Source organism: Loxodonta africana, chromosome 10 (genome assembly GCF_030014295.1).
Source record: "Loxodonta africana isolate mLoxAfr1 chromosome 10, mLoxAfr1.hap2, whole genome shotgun sequence".
NCBI classification, from domain to species: Eukaryota; Metazoa; Chordata; class Mammalia; order Proboscidea; family Elephantidae; genus Loxodonta; species Loxodonta africana.
Window position 1 is genome coordinate 1,360,670 of NC_087351.1, and position 20,679 is coordinate 1,381,348.

General features: G+C 46.1%; 1 long non-coding RNA gene across 1 annotated transcript; it reads right to left on the bottom strand.

The window, feature by feature from the left end:
- Positions 1–5,133: 5,133 nt before the first annotated feature.
- On the bottom strand, positions 5,134–15,483 carry LOC135232576 (uncharacterized). The gene is made up of 2 exons (XR_010323095.1): positions 12,235–15,483; positions 5,134–12,193 (listed from the first exon to the last, which is right to left on the bottom strand). It is a non-coding gene; the product is annotated as an uncharacterized LOC135232576 (long non-coding RNA).
- Between the last annotated feature and the right edge of the window lie 5,196 nt (positions 15,484–20,679).

The following is a 20,679-nucleotide window of genomic DNA, read 5'->3' on the forward strand; positions in this document are numbered from 1 at the left end:
CTGACCTAACCCCGTAACAACAAACAACCCTAACCTCCTAACAACAAACAACCTTAAACCCCTAACAACAAACAACCCTAATCCCCTAACAACGAACAACACTAACACCCTAACAACAAAAACCACTAAACCCCAACAAGAAACAACAGTAGACCCCTAACAACAAACACTAACCCCCTAACAAAAAACAACACTAAACCCCTAACAAGAAACTAACCTAACCCTGTAACAACAAACAACCCTAACCTCCTAACAACAAACAACCTTAACCCCCTAACAGAAAACAACCCTAAATCCCTAACAGCAAACAACCCTAAATCCCTATCAACAAACAATCCTAACCCCCTAACAACCAACAACGCTCACCCCCTAACCACAAACAGCACTGACAGCCTGACCACAAACAACACTAACCCCGTAAGAACAAACAACACTAACACCCTAACAACAAAAACTACTAATCCCCAACAAGAAACAACCCTAAACCCCTAACAACAAACACTAACCCCCTAACAACAAACAACACTAAACCCCTAACAAGAAACTAACCTAACCCCGTAACAACAAACAACCCTAACCTCCTAACAACAAACAACCTTAAACCCCTAACAACAAACAACCCTAAACCCCTAACAACAAACAACACTAACACCCTAACAACAAAAACCACTAAACCCCAACAAGAAACAACACTAAACCCCTAACAACAAACACTAACCCCCTAACAACAAACAACACTAAACCCCTAACAAGAAACTAACCTAACCCTGTAACAATAAACAACCCTAACCTCCTAACAACAAACAACCCTAACCCGCTAACAAACAACAACACTAACCCCCTAACCACAAACAACACTAACACCCTAACAACAAAAACTACTAAACCCCAACAAGAAACAACCCTAAACCCCTAACAACAAACAGTAACCCCCTAACAACAAACAACACTAAACCCCTAACAAGAAACTAACCTAACCCTGTAACAACAAACAACCCTAACCTCCTAACAACAAACAACTTTAACCCCCTAAACAACCAACAACACTAACCCCCTAACCACCAACAGCACTAACCCAGTAAAAACAAAAAAAACTAACCCCCTAACGACAACCAACACAAATCCTCTAAGAACAAACAACTCTAACCCCCTAACAACAAAAAACTGGGAACCCCTAACAACAAGCAACACTAACCCACTAACAACAAACAACCCTAAACCCCTAACAACAAACAACCCTTACCCCCTAACAACCAACAGCACTAACCCCTAGGCAAAAACACTAACACCCTAACAACAAAACCCACTAAACCCCACAAGAAACAACCCTAAACACCTAACAACAAACAACACTAACCCCCTAACAACAAACAACACTAACACCCTAACAACAAAGATCCCTAACCCCCTAAAAACAAACAACAGTAAGCCCCAACAACAAACAACACTAACCCTCTAACATCAACCCTAATCCCCTAACTACAAACAACACTAACCCACTAACAACAAACAAAACTAACCCCCTAAAAAACAACACAAACCCCAAACAACAAACAACTCTCACACCCTAACAACAAACAACACTAACCCCCTAACAACAACAACACTAACCCCCAAAAACGGACAACACTAACACCCTAACAACAAACACTACTAAACCCAACTAGGAACAACCCTAAAGCCCTAACAACAAACAACACTAACCCCCTAACAACAAACAACCCCAAAGCCCTAACATCAAAGAACACTAACACCCTAACAACAAACAACCCTAACGCCCTAACAACAAACAACACTAACCCCCAAACAGCAAACAACCCTTAACCCTAAAAACCAGAAACACTAACCCACTACCAAAAAACAACCCTAACCCACTAAGAACAAACAACCCTAACACCTTAACAACAAACAACCTTAAACCCCTAACAACAAACAACCCTAAACCCCTAACAACAAAAAATCCTAACCCCCTAACAACCAACAACACTCACCCCCTAACCACAAACAACATTAACACCCTAACCACAAACAACACTAACCCCGTAAGAACAAACAACACTAACCCCCTAACAACAAACAACACTAACACCCTAACAACAAAAACCACTAAAGCCCAACAAGAAACAACCCTAAACACCTAAATACAAACAACACTAACCCCCTAACAACAAACAACACCAACACCCTAACAACAAAAACTACTAAACCCCAACAAGAAACAACCCTAAACCCCTAACAACAAACACTAACCCCCTAACAACAAACAACACTAAACCCCTAACAAGAAACTAACCTAACCCTGTAACAACAAACAACCCTAACCTCCTAACAACAAACAACCTTAACCCCCTAAACAACCAACAACACTAACCCCCTAACCACCAACAGCACTAACCCAGTAAAAACAAAAAAAACTAACCCCTAACAACAACCAACACTTATCCCCTAAAAACAAACAACACTAACCCCCAACAAGAAAGAACCCAAATCCTCTAAGAACAAACAACTCTAACCCCCAACAACAAAAAACTCGGAAGCCCTAACAACAAGCAACACTAACCCACTAACAACAAACAACCCTAAACCCCTAACAACAAACAACCCTAACCCCCAACAACAAACTACTCTAACCCACTAACAACAAACAAAACTAAGCCCCTAAAAACAAAGAACCCTAACTCTCTAACAAGAAACAACACTAACCCCCTAACAACCAAAAAACACTAATCCCCTAACAAGAAACACCACTAACCGCCTAACAAAAATCCTAAAAACCTAACAACAAACAACACTAACCCCCTAAAAATAAACTACACTAAACCCCTAACAACGAACAAACCTAACCCCCTAACAACAAACAACCCTAAACCCCTAAGAACAAACAACCCTAACCTTCCAACAACAAACAACACTAACCCCCAATCAACCAACAACACTAACCCCCTAACCACAAACAACACTAACACCCTAACAACAAACAACACTAACCCTCTAACAACAAACAACCCTAACCCCTAACATCAAACAACACTAACCCCGTAACAACAAACAACCCTAACCCCCTAACAACAAACATTCCTATCCCCCTAACAACCAACAACACTAACCCCATAACCACAAACACCACTAACACCCTAACAACAAAAACCACTCAACTCCAACAAGAAACAACCCTAAAGCCCTAACAACAAACAATACTAACCCCCTAACAACACACATCCCTAACCAAACAACAAACAACCCTATCCCACTAACAACAAACAACCCTAACACCCTAACAACAAACACTAACCCCCTAACAACAAACAACCCTAAACCCCTAACATCAAACAACACTAACCCCGTAAAAACAAACAACCCTAACCCCCAAACAACAAAGAGCCCTAACCCCCTAACAACAAACAATCCTATCCCCCTAACAACCAACAACACTAACCCCCTAACCACAAACAACACTAACACCCTAACAACAAGAACCACTAAACCCGAACAAGAAGCAACCCTAAACCCCTAACAACAAACAACAGTAACCCCCTAAGAACACACAACCCTAACCAGACAACAAACAACACTAACCCACTAACAACAAACAACACTAACCCCCTAACAAATAACTACCCTAACCCCGTAACAACAAACAACCCTAACCCCTAACAACAAAGAACCCTAACCCCCTAACAACCAACAGTACTAACCCCCTAAGCAAAAACACTAACACCCTAACAACAAAACCCACTAAACCACAAGAAACAACCCTAAACACCTAACAACAAATAACACTAACCTCCTAACAACAAACAACACTAACACCCTAACAACAACCATCCCTAACCCCCTAGCAACAAACAACCCTAACCAAACAACAAACAACCCTAACCGACTAACAACAAACAACACTAAACCCCTAACAAGAAACTACCTTAAACCCGAAACAACAAACAACCCTAACCCCCTAACAACGAACAACCGTAAACACCTAACAACAAACAACACTAACCCCCTAACAACAAACAACCCTAACCCCTAACATCAAACAACACTAACCCAGTAACAACAAACAACCCTAACCCCCTAACAACAAACATTCCTATCCCCCTAACAACCAACAACACTAACCCCCTAACCACAAACAACACTAACACCCTAACAACAAAAACCACTAAACCCCAACAAGAAACAACCCTAAACCCCTAACAACAAACAACACTAACCCCCTAACAACACACAACCCTAACCAAACAACAAACAACCCTAACCCACCAACAACAAACATTCCTATCCCCCTAACAACCAACAACACTAATCCCCTAACCACAAACAACACTAACACCCTAACAACAAAAACCACTAAACCCCAACAAGAAACAACCCTAAACCCCTAACAACAAACAACACTAACCCCCTAACAACACACAACCCTAACCAAACAACAAACAACCCTAACCCACCAACAACAAACAACACTAACCCCCTAACAAGAACCAACCCTAACCCCGTAACAACAAAAAACCCTAACCCCTAACAACAAACAACCCTAACCCCCAACAACAAACAACCCTAAACCCCTAACATCAAAGAACACTAACACCCTAACAACAAACGACCCTAACCCCCTAACAACAAACAACACTAACCCCCAAACAATAAACAACCCTAACCCCTAAAAACCAAAAACACTAACCCACTAACAACAAACAACCCTAACCCACTAACAACAAACAACCCTAACACCCTAACAGCAAACAACACTAACCCCCTAACAACAAAAAACCCTAACCCCTAACATCAAACAACACTAACCCCGTAACAACAAACAACCCTAACCCCTAACAACAAACAACCTTAACCCCCTAACAACAAACACCCCTAAACGCCTAACAACAAACAATCCTAACCCCCTGACAACCAACAACACTAACCCCCTAACCACAAACAACACTAACACCCTAACCACAAACAACACTAACCCCGTAAGAACAAACAACACTAACCCCCTAACAACAAACAACACTAACACCCTAACAACAAAAACCACTAAACCCCAACAAGAAACAACCCGAAACCCCTAAATACAAAAAGCACTAACCCCCTAACAACAACCCTAACCCCCTAACAACAAACAACCCTAACCCCCAACAACAAACAACTCTAACCCACTAACTACATACAACCCTAATCCCCTAACAACAAAGAAAACTAACTCTCTAACAAGAAACAACACTAACCCCCTAACAACAAAAAACACTAACCCCCTAACAAACACCACTAACACCCTAACAACAATCCTAACAACCTAACAACAAACAACACTAACCCCTTAAAACAAACTACCCTAAACCCCTAACAACAAACAACCCTAACCCCCTAACAACCAACAACAGTAAACCCCTAACCACAAACAACACTAACATCCTAACAACAAAAACCACTAAAGTACAACAAGAAACAACCCTAACCCCCTAACAACAAACAACCCTAACCCCCTATACAACCAACAACACTAACCCCGTAACCACCAACAGCACTAACCCAGTAAAAATAAAAAAAAATACTAACCCCCTAACAACAACCAACACTTATCCCCTAAAAACAAACAACTCTAACCCCCAACAAGAAAGAACCCAAATCCTCTAACAACAAACAACTCTAACCCCCTAACAACAAAAAACTCTGAACCCCTAACAACAAACAACACTAACCCACTAACAACAAACAACACTAACCCCCTAACAACAAACAACCCTAAGTCTCTAACAACAAACAACCTTCAACCCCTAAAATCCAACAACCCAAAACCCCTAACAACAAAAGTAACCACCTATCAACAAACAACCCTAACCCCATAACAACCAACAACACTAACCCCCATCCACAAACAACACTAACCCCCTAACAACACACAACACTAACCCTCTTACAAAAACAAATCCTAACCCCCTAACAACAAACAACACTAACCCCTTAACAACAAACATCCCTAACCCACTAACAACAAACAAAACTAACGCCCTAACAAACAACATTAACCCCCGACCAGAAACAACACTAACCCCCTAACAAAAATCATCCCTAACTCCCTAACAACAAACAACCCTAACCCACTAACAACAAACAACCCTAACACCCTAACAACAAACAACACTAACCCCCTAACAACAAACAACCCTGAACCCCTAACAACAAACAACACTATACCCCTAACAACAAACAACCTTAACCCCCTAACAACAATCAAACCTAGCCCCCAAACAACAAACAACCCTAACCCCCAAACAACGAACAACCCTAACCCCCTCACGAAAACAACCCTAAGCCCCTAACAAGCACAACTCTAAACCCCGAAAATACAATCGTAACCCCGTAACAAACACAACCCTAACCCCCTAACAAAGCCTAACAATAACTTTAAACCTGACCATAAGCATAACCCCAAACCCTAGCACTAACTCTAACTCTAAACCTAACACTAACTTAGCCCTGCCCTTTATCGTAAACCTAGCCTTAACCCTAACCTTACCCCTACCCGAACCCTAACTCCATACCTAACCCGAACACTAAACTTGACCCTACTCTAACTTTAACTCTAACGTGACTATTAACTGAAACATCACCCTAACCCTACGCCTAAATCTAACTCGAGCCCTAACCATAACAATTACCCTAAACCCTCGCCTTAACTGTAAACCTAACCCTAACCCTCACCCTAATCCTTAACCGTATCCCCAACCCTAAACCTGACGCTATCCCCAAACTTATCCCTAACCCTAACCCTAATACGAACAGTAACCCAAATCTAACCCTAACCCTAATATTAAACCTAAACTTAAATCTACCCTAACCATAAACCTAACCCTAACACCCTAAACCTAACGTCTAACACCGTCTATAATCCTAACCCTTATCATAACCCTCACCCTTAACCTAAACTTCACACTAACCCTAAACCTAACCTAACGCTGACCCTAGACATAACGCCTAACCCTAACCGAACCCTAAACCTATCCTTAACACTAACCTGAACACAAACCCAAACCCTAGCCCTCACCAGAAAAATAACCCTCACCCTATCCTGAACTTCATCCAAACACTAACCATAACCTTAACCCTAAACCTAGACCTAACCCAAACCCTAACCTCAAACCTAACTCTAAGAATAACGCTAGTCCATCTGTAACCCTAAACTGAACACTTACAATAGCCCTGAACCTAACCCTAAACTTAATCCTAATCCTAAACCTAGACCTAATCCTAACCCTAACCCTAACTCTAACCTTGACCCTAAATAGAACACTAAGTCTAACCCTCAACTTGGACCTAAACCTAAATCTTACCCTACACTTAACCCTAACCCTAAACCTAACCCTCACTCTAACTCTAACCCTAATCATAACACTTACCCTAAACCCTCACCTTAACTGTAAAACTAACCGTAACCCTCACCCTAACCCCTAACCGTATCCCACAACGCTAACCCTAATGCTATCCCTAACCCTAACCCTAACACTAACCTGAAACCCCTGAGCCCTAATGATAAACCTAACCCTAACACAAACCCTAACCCTAACACCAAAGCCTAGCAAAAACCTTAACCCTAACTCTCACACTAACTCTAACACTAACCCGAAACCTAATCATGAACCTAACCCTAACCCTAAACCAAACCTAACCATGACCAGAAACACAAGGTCTAACCGGAACCCTCACACAAAACCTAATCCTAAACTACACCTCTAACTCTAACACTTTACCATAACCATAATCCAAACCCTACCCAACCCTAACCCTAAACCTAACCCTCACCCCAACCACAACGCCTAACACAACCATAACCCTTACCCTAACCGTAACACTAAACTTAACCCTAACCTTAAATCTAACCCTAACCCTAAAACTAAACACAACCCATGAACTTAACCCTAACCCTGAACATAACCTTAACACTAACCTGAAAACAAGCCCAAACCTTAGCCATAACCCTAACCCTCACCCTGTCTTAAACTTCACCCTATCCCTAACCTAAAACTCACCCTGACTTTAACCCTAACCCTACCCCTAAACCTAACCCTCACCTTAACCTTGGCCCACCTGTAACCCGAAACCTAACCCTTACAATAACTCTGACCCTAATCCTCGCCCTAAACCTAATTCTAATCCTAACCCTGACCCTAACCCTAACCTAACCTTAACCCTATCTTTAAGCCTACCATAATCTTAAACCTAACCCTAACCCTTAACCCTAACTCTAACCCTAACCCTAGCCCTAACCCTAATCTTAACTGTAACACTTTCCCAAAATCCTCATCTTAACTGTAAATGTAACTCTAACTCTTACCCTAACCCTAAACTTAACCCTAATTATAACCCTAACCTAAACCTAACTGAAATGCTAACCCTTAACCGTAACTCTAACGCTAATCCTTAGCCTAAACCTAACCTTAACCCTAAACCTAACCCTAACCACTGACCCTAACTCTAACCCTAAGCCTAAGCCGAACCCGAACCCTTAACCAAAATTTCACCCTAAGCATAACACTAAGCCTACCCTAACTTCATTCAAACCCTAACCCTAAGCAAAACTAACACTAACACTAAACCTAACCCTAACCCTAAACCTAACCCTAACCCTGACTCTAACCTGAACCCAAACCCCTAACCCTAACCCTCTCGCAGAACATAAATTCACTGTAACCCTAAACACTAAATCTCCCCAACCCTGACCCTAACCATAAACATAATCCCAACACTAAACTTAAACCTAACCCTGACTCTAACTCTAACTTTAACCCTAAAACTTACCCTACACACGCAGTTTGAATGGAAACCTAGCACTATCCCTCACCCTAACATCTAAACCTAAGCCCAACCCTGAACCCAACCCTATCTCTAACTAAAAACTAGTCCTAAACCTAACTATGACTTAACCCTAACACTTACCCTAACTCTAAACCTGACCTTAACCCTAAACTTAATTCTAACCTTAACCCTAACCCTAACCCCAACACTAACCCTAAGCTCAACACTCACCCTTAACTTAAACTTCACCCTAACCCTAACCCTAAACCAAACACTAACCCTAACCCTAAACCTAACCTTAAACCTGACCCTAACATTAACCCAAACACTTAACGCTAAACCTAACACTAAGCCTAACCCTAACCTTAACCTAAACACCAAAGCCTAATCCTAACCCTCATCCTTAACCTAAACTTCACCCTAAACCTAAGCCTAACCCTAACCCTAAAATTACACCTAACCCTAAACTATCCTCTAACTCTCGCCCTAACCCTAACTCTAACCCTAACCCTGGTAAACCCTGGTAGTAACACCCTAAAACATCAGCTTAACTGTAAATGTAACACTAAGCCTCACACAAACCCCTAACCCTTTCCCTAACCCTATCACTCGTCCTAACCCTAACCCTGACCTAAACTTAATCCTTACCCTAACCCTAAACTTAACGCTAACCTTAACTCTACCCTAAACCTAACAATAACTCTAAACCGGACCCTAACCCTAACCCTAAACCCTAGATCTAACTCGAACTCTAAACCTAACCCTAACCCTAACCTGGCCCCACCCTTTACAGTAAAGCTAGCCTTAACCCTAACCTTACCCCTACCCTAACCCTAAACCTAACCCTTACAATATCAATAACCCCTAGCAGGGTCCTGCCTAGTCTCTCCCACCTCATCACTCCTTACAAAGAGCCCTGCTTTGTCTCTCCCACATCCTCACTCCCTAAGCAGGGCTCTGCCTGTCCTCTCCCACCTCCTCACTCTCTATGCAGGACTCTGCCTTGTTCTCCCACCTCTTCACTCCCTACACAGGGCCCTGGCTAGTGTCTCCCATCTTCTCACTCCATACACAGCTTTCTGCCTGTTCTTTCCCACTTCCTCACTTCCTACACGGAGCCCTGCCTGGTCTCTCCCACCTCCTCACTCCCTACACCAGTCCCTGCCTGATCTCTCCTACCTCCTCACTCCCTGCACAGGGCCCTGCCTGGTCTCTCCCACATCCTTACTCCATACAAAGGGACTTGCCTGATCTCTGGCCTCCTCACTCCCTGCACAGAGCCCTGCCTGGTCTCTCCCAACTCCTCACTCCCTATTCAGGTCTCTGAATGTTTCTCCCACCTCTTCACTCCCTACACAGGGCCCTGCCTGCTGTCTTCCATCTTCTCACTCCCTACACAAGTTTCTGCCTATTCTCTCTCACCCCCTCACTTGCTAAACACAGTCCTGCCTGTTCTTTCCCACCTCCTGACTCAGTACACAGGTCTCTGCCTGGTCTCTTCCAACTCCTCACTCCCTAGACAGGGCCCTGCCTGGTCTCTGCCACCTCCTCACTCCCTACACAGGTCTCTGACTGCTCCCTGCCACCTCCTCACTCCCTACACAGGGCCCTGCCTGGTATCTCCCACCTCCTCACTCCCTACACAGGGCTCTGTCTTTTCTCTCCCACCTCCTCAGTCCCTACACAGGTATCTGGGTGGTCTCTCCCACCTCCTCACTCCCTTTACAGGGCCCTGATGATCTCTCCCACCTCCTCACTCCCTAAACAGGACCCTGCCTGGTCTCTCCACCTCCTTACTCCCTGCACAGGGCTCTGGCTAGTCTCTCCTACATCCTCACTCTTTATACAGCATCCTACCTGGTCTCTCTCACCTCCTCACTCCCTATGCAGGTCTCTGCCTGGTCTCTCCCACCTCCTCACTCCCTACACAGGTCCCTGACTGGCCTCTCTCACCTCCTCACTCCCTTTACAGGGCCCTGATGATCTCTCCCACCTCCTCACTCCCTAAACAGGACCCTGCCTGGTCTCTCCACCTCCTTACTCCCTACACAGGGCTCTGGCTAGTCTCTCCTACATCCTCACTCTTTATACAGCATCCTACCTGGTCTCTCCACCTCCTCACTCCCTACACAGGGCCCTGACTGGTCTCTCCTAACGCCTAACTCCCTACACAGGTCCCTGACTGGCCTCTCTCACCTCCTCACTCCCTTTACAGGGCCCTGATGATCTCTCCCACCTCCTCACTCCCTAAACAGGGCCCTGCCTGGCCTCTCCCACATCCTCAATTCACACAGGGCCCTGCCTCCTCTCTCTCACATCCTGACTGCACACACAGGGCCCTAACTGGTCCCTCGCACCTTCTCCATCCCTACACAGGTCTCTGCATGGTTCTCCCACCTCCCCATTCCCTACAAGGGTCTCTGCCTGTTCTCTCCCACCTCTTCAATCCCTAGACAGGGCCCTGCCTCTTCTCTCCCACTTCCTCACTCCCTACTCAGGGCCCTGCCTGGTATTTCTAACCTCCTCAGGCCATACACAGGGCCCTGCCTGGTCTCTCCCAAATCCTCACTCCCTACACAGGACTCTGCCTGGTCTCTCCCAACACCTCACTCCCTACAAAGGGCCCTGCCTGGAATCTCCCACCTCCTCACACCCTACCCAGGGTCCTGCCTAGTCAATCCCACCTCCTCACTCCCTACGCAGGGCTCTGCCTGTCCTCTCTCGCCTTCTCACTCCCTACGCAGGACTCTGCCTGGTTCTCCACCTCTTCGCTCCCTACACAGGGCCTTGCCTGGTCTCTCCTACCTCCTCACTCCCTACACAGTTCTCTGCCTGTTCCCTCCCATTCCTCAATCCCTACACAGGTCTCTGGGTGGTCTTTCCCACCTCCTTACTACATACACAGGTGTTAGCCTGTTTTCTCCCTCCTCCTCACTCCCTACACAGGGCCCTGATGTTCTCTCGCACCTGCTCACTCCCTAAACAAGCCACTGCCTGGTCTCTCCACCTCCTTACTCCCTCCACAGGGCCCTGCCTGGTCTCTCCCACCTCCTCACTCCCTACACAGGGCCATGCCTGGCCTCTCCCACCTCCTCACTCCCTACACAGGGCTCTGCCTGGTCTCTATCACCCCCTCACTCCCTACACAGGGTCCTGCCTTACCTCTCCCACCTCCTCAGTCCCTGCACTGTTTCTGGCTGTTATCTCCCTTCTTCTCACTCCCTACACAGGGCTGTGCTTGTTCTCTCCCATCTCCTCACTCCCTATACAGGGCCCTGCCTGGTGTATCCCATCTGCTCACTTCCTGCACAGGGCCCTGATGATCTCTCCTACATCCTCACTCCCTACACAGGGCCCTGCCTGGCATCTCCACCTCCTTACTCCCTACACACAGACCTGCCTGGTCTCTTCCACATCCTCACTCTGTACACAGGGTCCTACCTGGTCTCTCCCACCTCCTCACTCCCTACACAGGGCCCTGCCTGGTCTCTCCTAACACCTCACTTCCTACACAGGGCTCTGCCTGATCTCTCCCACATCCTGACTCCCTACTCAGGTATCTGGGTGGTCTCTCCCAACTCCTCACTGTGTATGCAGGGCCTTACCTGTTCTCTATCACCTCCTCACTCCCTACACGGGGCCCTGATGGTCTCTCCCACCTCCTCACTCCCTACACAGGGTCCTGCCTGGTCTCTCCCACTTCCTCAATCCCTACACAGGTCCCTGACTGGTATCTCCACCACCTTACTTCCTACACACAGCCTTGCCTGTTCTCTTCCACATCCTCACTCTGTACACAGGGTCCTACCTGGTCTCTCCCACCTCCTCACTCCCTACACAGGGCCCTGCCTGGTCTCTCCTAACACCTCACTTCCTACACAGGGCTCTGCCTGATCTCTCCCACATCCTGACTCCCTACTCAGGTATCTGGGTGGTCTCTCCCAACTCCTCACTGTGTATGCAGGGCCTTACCTGTTCTCTATCACCTCCTCACTCCCTACACAGGGCCCTGATGGTCTCTCCCACCTCCTCACTCCCTACACAGGGTCCTGCCTGGTCTCTCCCACTTCCTCAATCCCTACACAGGTCCCTGACTGGTATCTCCACCACCTTACTTCCTACACACAGCCTTGCCTGTTCTCTTCCACATCCTCACTCTGTACACAGGGTCCTACCTGCTCTCTCTCACCTCATCACTCCCTACACAGGGCCCTGCCTGGTCTCTCCTAACACCTCACTCCCTACACAGGGCTCTGCCTGGCCTCTCCCACCTCCTCACTCCCTACACAGGGCCCGGCCTGGTCTCTCCTTCTTCTCAATCCCTACACAGGTCTCTGCCTCTTCTCTCCAAGATACTCACTCCCTACACTGGGCCCTGCCAGGTCTCTCCCACCTCCTCAGTCCCTTCACAGGTCTTTGCCTGGTCTCTCCCACATCTCTGCCTCTTCTCTCCTGCATCCTCACTCCCAACATAGGGCTCTGCCTGGTCTCTCCCACCTTCTCACTCCCTACACAGGACGCTGCCTGGCCTCTCCCACCTCCTCAGGACCTACACAGGTCCCTGCCTGGTCTCTTCCAGCTCCTCACTCCCTACACAGGTGTCTGCCTGGATTCTCCCACCTCCTCACTCCTTACACAGGGCCCTGCCTGCTATGTCCCTCCTCCTCACTCCCTACAGAGGGCCCTGCCTGGTGTCTCCCTTCTGCTTACTCCCTACATATGTCTCTGTCTCTTCTCTGCCACCTCCTCACTCTCTACACAGGGCCCTGCCTGATCTCTGGCACATTCTCACTCCCTACACAGGACCTGTGTGGTCTCTCCCAACACCTCACTCCCTACACAGGGCCCTGCCTGGATGCTCCCTCCCCCTCACACCCTGCACAGGGTCCTGCTTGGTCTCTCCCACCTCATCACTCCTTACACAGGGCCTGCCTGGTCTCTCCCATATCCTCACTCCCTATACTTGGCTCTGCCTGGTCTCTCCCATCTCCTCACTCCCTAAGCAGGACTCTGCCTGGGTCTCCCTCTTCTTCACTCCCTACACAGGGCCCTGTCTGGTGTCTCCCATCTTCTCTATGCACAGAGCCCTGCCTGGTCTGTCCCACCTCCTCACTCCCTACACTCTTCTCTGCCTGTTCTCTCCCACCTCCTAACTCCCTGCACAGGGCCCTGCCTGGTCTCTCCCATATCCTTACTCCATACAGGGACATGCCTGATCTCTGGCCAACTCACTCCCTACAGAGGGCCCTTCCTGGTCTCTCCCATCTCCTCACTCCCTATGCAGGTCTCTGAATGGTTCTCCCACCTCTTCACTCCCTACACAGGGCCCTGCCTGCTCTCTACCATCTTCTCAATCCCTACACAGGTTTCTGCCTATTCTCTCCCACCTCCTCACTCCCTACACAGGTCCCTGCTTCGTCTCTCCCACCTCATCACTCCTTACACAGGGCCCTGCCTGGTCTCTCCTACATCCTCACTCTTTACACAGCATCCTACCTGGTCTCTCTCACCTCCTCACTCCCTATGCAGGTCTCTGCCTGGTCTCTCCTAAGGCCTAACTCCCTACTCAGGTCCCTGCCTGACCTCTCCCACCTCCTCACTCCCTAGACATGGCCGTGCCTGGTTGCTCCCAGCCCCTCACTCCCTACTCAGGGCCCCGCCTTTTCTCTCCCACCTCCTCCGTCCCTGTAAAGGTCTCTGCCTGGTCTGTCCCACCTCCTTACTCCCTACAGAGTTCTCTGCCTGTTCTCTTCCACATCCTCACTCCTTACACAGGGCCCTTCCTGGTCCCTCCCACCTCCTCACTTCCTACACCTGTCCCTGCCTGGTCTCTTCCATCTCCTCTCTCCCTACTCAGGGCCCTGCCTGGTCTCACCCACCTCCTCACTCCCTACAAAGGTCTCTGTCTGGTCTCTCAGCTCTTCACTCCCTACACAGGTTTCTGTCTCTTTTGTCCCACCATCTTACTCCCTATACAGTGCCCTGCCTGGTCTCTCACTCTCTATACAGGGCCCTGCATGGTCTCTCCCACCTCCTGACTCCCTTCACAGTGCCCAGCCTAGTCCCTCCCACCTCCTCACTCCCTACACAGGTTAGGGTTTAGGGTTTAGTTTAGTGTTAGGGTTATGGTTCGGGATCGGGTTTAGGGGTTAAGGTTAGGTTTTAGGGTTTAGTGTTCGAGTTTAGGGTCAGGGTCAGTTTTTAGTGTCAGGGTCAGGGTTTATGGTCAGGGTTTAGGGTCAGGGTCAGGGTCAGGGTCAGGGGTTAGGGTCAGGGTTAGGTTTAGGGTTTGTTTTTATGGTTAGGGTTTAGGGTTTAGGATTAGGGTTGGGGTAAGGTTAGGGCTATGTGTTAGGGCTAGGGGTTAGGGTTTAGTGTTTAGTGATAGAGTTTAGGGTCAGGGTCAGAGTCAGTGTTTAGTGTCAGGGTCAGAGTTTAGGGTCAGGGTTAGGGTCACGGTCAGGGTTAGGGTCATGGTCAGGGTTTAGGGTCATTGTCACGGTTTAGGGTCAGGGTCTGGGTCAGGGTTAGGGGTTAGAGTCAGGGTTAGGTTTAGGGTTTGGGTTTAGGGTTAGGATTTAGGGTTAGGGCTAGGGTTAGTTTTAGAGGTTAGAGGTTAGGGTTAGGGTTAGGGCTAGGGCTAGGGCTTGGTGTTAGGGCTAGGTCTAGGGCTAGGGTTTTAGGGCTAGAGTTTAGGGTTAGGGTTCATGGTTAGTGTTAGGGTTAGTGTTAGGGTTTAGGGTTAGGGTTAGGGTTTAGGGTTAGCAGTTAGTGTTAGGGTTAGTGTTCAGGGTTAGGGTTTGGGTTTAGGGTTAGCGGTTAGTGTTAGGGTTAGTGTTCAGGGTTAGGGTTAATGTTTAGGGTTAGGTTTTAGGGTTCGAGTTAGTGTTAGGGTTAGGGCTAGGGCTAGGGCTAGGACTTGGGCTAGGGCCTAGGGCTAGGGCTAGTGATATGGTTTGTGTTTAGGGTTCGGGTTTGGGTTCACGTTAGGCTTCGGTTTAGGATTTGGGTTAGGGTTTTGGGTAAGGGTTATTGTTAGGTTCAGGGCTATTGTAAGGGTTAGGTTTAGGGTTACAGGTGGACTAGCGTTATGATTAAAGTTTAAGTTTAGGGTTTGGGTTAGGTTTAGATTTAGGGTTAGGGTTTGGATGAAGTTTACGATATGGTGAGTGTTATTTTTAAGGTTAGGTCTAGAGTTTGGGTTCGTGTTCAGGTTAGTGTTAAGGTTAGGTTTAGCGTTTGGATTAGGGTTAGGGGTTATGTTTGGGGGTAGGGTTATGTTTAGATTTAGGGTTAGTGTGAAGTTTAGGTTAAGGGTGAGGGTTACAGTTAGGGTTAGGGTAAGGGTGAGGGTTAGGGTCAGAGTTATTGTAAGGGTTAGGTTTAGGGTACTACAGGTGGGCCAAGGTTAAGTTTAGGGTTTGATTTAGGGGTAGGGTTAGGGTTAAAGTTAGGGTGAGCTTTAGCTTAGGGATAGGGTGAAGTTTAAGATAGGCTGAGGGTTAGTTTTAGGGTTATGGTTAAGGTTTGAGTTTGGTTTCAGGTTAGTGTTAAGGTTATGTTTAGGGTTAGGGTTAAGTTTACGGGTTCTTTTTAGTTTTAGGGTTAGGGTTAAATTTTAGGTTAGGGTTAAGTTTAGTGTTATGGTTAGGATTAGGGTCACGGTTTGTGTTAGTCTTTGTCGTTTGGGTGAGGGTTAGGTTTAGGGTTCGGGTTGGGTAGGGTTAGGATTCTGGTTATGGTAAGGTGTTAAGGGTTAGAGTTTTAGTTTAGGGTTAGGGTTTGGGTGAGGGTTCCGGTTAGTCATTGTGGTTCTGGTCATGGTTAGGTTTGGTTTAGGGTTAGGGTTAGGTTTATTATTAGGTTTCAGGTTAATGTTAGAGTTAGAGTTAGGGTGAGACTTAGGGTTAAGGTTTGGGTTAGGCTTTGGTGTTAGGGGTTAGGGTTTGGGTTAGGGGTTAGGGTTATCGTTAGGGCTTAGGGGTTCAGGTTAGTGTTAGGGTTAGGAATAGCATTAGGGTTAGGGTTGGGGGATACGGTTAGGGGTTAGGGTGAGGGTTGCGGTTAGTTTTACAGTTAAGGTGAGGGTTTAGGGTAAGTGTTATTCTTAGGGTTAGAGTTAGGGTTAGGTTCAGGGTTAGGGTTAGGTGTAGGGTAAGATTTCGGTTTAGGTTCAGGTTTAGAATTAGAGTTAGTGTTCTATTTAGGATCAAGCTTAGAGTTTGGGTTAGGGTTAGGATTAGGGTTAGGTCTAGGGTTAGGTTCAGGGCTAATGTAAGGCTTAGTTTTAGGGTGACAGGTGGAGTAGTGTTATGGTTAGAGTTTGGTTTAAGGTTAGGGTTTGGGTTAGGTTTAGGTTTAGGGTGAAGGTTAGGGTTAGTGTTGGATGAACCTTAGGACGGGGTGAGGGTTATTCTTATGATTAGGGCTGAAGTTTGATTTTGTGTTCAGGTTAGTGTTAAGGTTAGTTTTAGGGTTCGGGTTAGTGTTAGGAGTTACGTTTAGGGTTAGTGTTAGGTTTAGGTTCAGGGTTAGAGTGATGTTTAGGTTCATAGTGAGGGTCAAGGTAAGGGTTAGGATTACGGTGAGGATTATACTTAGTGTTAGAGTTTACGTTTAGGGTGTTAGGGTTAGGTTTATGGTTAGGGTAGGGTTAAGTTTAGGGTTAATGTAACGGTTAGTATTAGATTAGTGTTACTGTTCGTGTTTGGGTTAGGGTTAGGGATAAGTTTAGGGATAGCGGCAGGTTTAGGGTTGGGGATTCGGTTAGGGGTTCGGGTGAGGTTTAGTGTTAGGTTTACAGTTAAGGTGAGGGTTTAGGGTAAGTGTTATGGTTAGGGTTAGAGTTAGAGTTAGGGTTAGGGTTAGGGTGAATTTTCAGTTAATAGTGAGGGTTAGGTAAGGGTTAGGGTTAAGGTTAGAGTTAGGATTAAGATTAGTGTTAGGGTTAGGTTTAGGGTTAGGGATAGGATAGGGGTAAGGTTAGGGTTAAGGCTAGGTTTACGGTCAAGGGTACGTCTAGGTTAGGGTTAGGATTAGGTGTAGAGTTAGAGTTAGTGCTAGGGTTTAGGGGTAGGGTTCGGGTCAGGTTTAGAGTTTTTGTTAGTGTTAGGGTTAGGGTAGAGTTAAGGTTAGGGTTAAGTTTAGGGTTAGGGTAAGGGTTATGTTTAGGTCAGGGTTAGGGTTAGGGTTAGGGATAGGGTTAGGTTTAGGGAAAGGGTTAGGGTTCGTGTGAGGGTTAGTGTTAGATTTACAGTTAAGCTGATGTTTTACAGTGTTACGGTTAGGGTCAGGGTTAGAGTTAGAGTTAGGGTTAGGGCTAGACTGAGGGGATATTTAGGGTTAGGTTTAATTTTAGGGTTCTGCTTATGTATAGGGTGAAAGTTAAGATTAGCGTTAGGGTAAATATTAGAGTTAGGTGTTTGGGTTAAGGTTAGGATCAGGTTAGGGTTAAGTTTAGGGTTAGTGTTAGTGTCAGGGTTAGGTTTTGGTGTTTGGGTTAATGTTAGGGTTAGCTTTAGGGTTAGGGTTTAGTTTAAGGTTAGGGTCAGGGTGCAGTTTAAGTTAAGTGTGAGGGTTGAGCTTAGGGTTAGTGTTAGGGGTTAGGGTTAGGGTTAAGGTTAGGATTAGGATTAGGGTTAAGATTAGTTTTAGGGTTAGGGTAAGTGTTACGGTTAAGTCATGGTTAGGTTTAGGGCTAGGTAAAGGTTAGAGATAAGATTAGGTTAAGGGTAGGGTTTAGGTTTAGATGTTAGTGTGAGGGTTAGTGCTAGGTTTCCATTTAAGCTGAGTGTGTAGGGTAAGTTTTAGGGTTAGGATTAGGGTTAGAGATAGATTTAGGGTCAGGGTTAGGATTATGTTTAAGGTTAGGGTTAGGTATATGGTTAGGATTAGGGTTAGGGTCAGGGTTGGGGAGATTTAGTATTATGTTTAGTTTTAGGGCTAGGGTTAGGGTGAAGTTTATGTTAAGCGTGAGGGTTAGGGTTAGGGTTAGGGGTAAGGGTTCAGGTTAGGGTCAGGGTTAGGGTTTGCGTTAGGTTTAGGGTTAGCTTTAGTTTTGGTTAGGGTTAGGATTTGAATGAAGTTAGGGTAGGTTTAGGGTTATGGGTAGGGTCAAATTTTGGTTAGAGTTATTGTTCGGGGTTAGGGTTAGGTTTGAGTTTATCGTAGGGTTAAAGTTAGGGTTAAGGTTAGGTTAGGGTTATGGTCAGGGTTAGGATTAGGATTAGGTTTAGGGTGAGGGTTAGGGTCCGAGTTATTGTAAGGGTTAGTTTTAGGGTTACAGGTGGGCCAAGGTTAAGGTTAGGGTTAGGTTTAGGGGTAGGGATAGGTTTAGAATTAGGTTAACATAAACTTCACCCTAACCCTAGCCCTAAAACTAAACATAATTAGAATTAGGGTGAGCTTTAGGTTAGGGATAGGGTGAAGTTTAAGTTAGGGTGAGGGTTAGGGTTAAGGTTATGGCTAAGGTTTGGGTTAGTTTTCAGGTTCGTGTTAAGGTTGTGTTTCGTGTTAGGGTTAAGTTTACGGGTTCTGTTTAGTTTTAGGGTTAGGGTTATGTTTAAGGTTAGGGTTAAGTTTAGTGTTACAGTTAGGGTTAGGGTTACGTTTTGTGTTAGGCGTTGTGGTTGGGGTGAGGTTTAGGTTTAGGGTTAGGGTTGGGTAGGGTTAGGATTATGGTTACGGTAAGGTGTTAGGTGTTAGAGGTGTAGTTTAGGGTTAGGGTTTGGGTGAGGGTTCCGGTTAGGCATTGTGGTTCTGGTCATGGTTAGGATTGGTTTAGGGTTAGGGTTAGGTTTATGATTAGGTTTCGGGTTAGTGTTAGAGTTAGAGTTAGGGTGAGAGCTACCTTTAAGGTTAGGGTTAGGTTTTGGTGTTATGGGTTAGGTTTGGGGTTAGGGTTAGGGTTATCATTAGGGCTTAGGTGTTCAGGTTAGTGTTAGGGTTAGGGATAGCATTAGGGTAAGGGTTGTGGGATACCGTTAGGGGTTAGAGTGAGTGTTACGGTTAGTTTTACATTTAAGGCGAGGGTTTAGGATAAGTGTCCCGATTATCGTTAGACATAGAGTTAGGGGTAGGTTTACGTTTAGGGTTAGGTGTAGGGTAAGATTTAGCTTTAGTTTCAGGTTTAGGGGTAGAGTTAGTGTTCTATTTAGGGTCAAGGTTAGAGTTCGGGTTAGGGTTAGGATTAGGTCTAGGGTTAGGATTAGGTTTAGGGTTAGGTTGAGGGGTATTTTAAGGGTTAGGTTTAGGGTTACAGGTGGACTAGCATTATGGTTAGAGTTAGATTTAATGTTAGGGGTTGGGTTAGGTTTAGGTTTAGGTTTAGGACTAAGGTTAGCGTTAGGGTTTGGATGAAGTTTAGGATAGGGTGAGGGTTATTTTTAGGGTTAGGGCTAGACTTTGGGTTTGTGTTCATGTTAGTGCTAAGGTTAGGTTTAGGGTTCAGGTTAGGGTTAGTGGTTATGTTCAGATTAGGTTTAGGTTTAGGGTTAGTGTGAAGTTTAGGTTAAGGGTGAGGGTTAGGATAAGGGTTTGCATTAGGGTTTGGATTCTAGTTAGGGTTAGAGTTTAGGTTTAGGGTGTTAGGGTTAGGTTTATGGTTAGGGAAGGGTTAAGTTTAGGGTTAACGTTAGGGTTAGCGTTAGATTAGGGTTACTGTTCGTCTTCGGGTTAGGGTTAGGGATAATGTGAGGGATAGATAGCATTAGGTTTAGGGTTGGGGATACGGTTAAGGGTTAGGTTTAGGTTTACATTGAAGGTGAAGGTTTAGGGTAATTGTTATGGTTAGGGTTAGAGTTAGAGTTAGGCTTATGGTTAGGGTGAAGTTTCAGTTAATAGTCAGGGTTAGGGTTAAGGTTAGAGTTATGCTTAAGGTTAGTGTCA